This window comes from Penaeus monodon, chromosome 33 (assembly GCF_015228065.2).
Source record: "Penaeus monodon isolate SGIC_2016 chromosome 33, NSTDA_Pmon_1, whole genome shotgun sequence".
Classification (NCBI taxonomy): domain Eukaryota; kingdom Metazoa; phylum Arthropoda; class Malacostraca; order Decapoda; family Penaeidae; genus Penaeus; species Penaeus monodon.
This window is the reverse complement of record NC_051418.1, coordinates 31025734-31026046: the sequence shown is the minus strand read 5'-3', so window position 1 is coordinate 31026046 and position 313 is coordinate 31025734.

Here is a 313-nt window from a genome sequence, read left to right as displayed (position 1 = left end):
GCAGCCCAGAGGTAGCCTTTGACAAATAGCGCCCGCCAAGTAGTGCATAGCAAAGAGCTCTCGCTTTCACTGAAGAAGCTCGCCCCGCCCGCCGCCGCGACCGTGGCTCGGAGGCGCCCTCAGGCCAAGGGCGCCCGAGTGGGGAGTAAATGAGCACATGCTTTGCCTGCGTGCACGGGGGGGCACACGCACTTGGGCTTCCAGTTTTTGCGGGGCGGATACGTTCATGCTAATGTAATGTCGTCTCAGTTTGAGAAGGTTGTGGCACCGAAAGAAAAAAAGAAAAGAAAAATGAACGGTGAATATCATAATC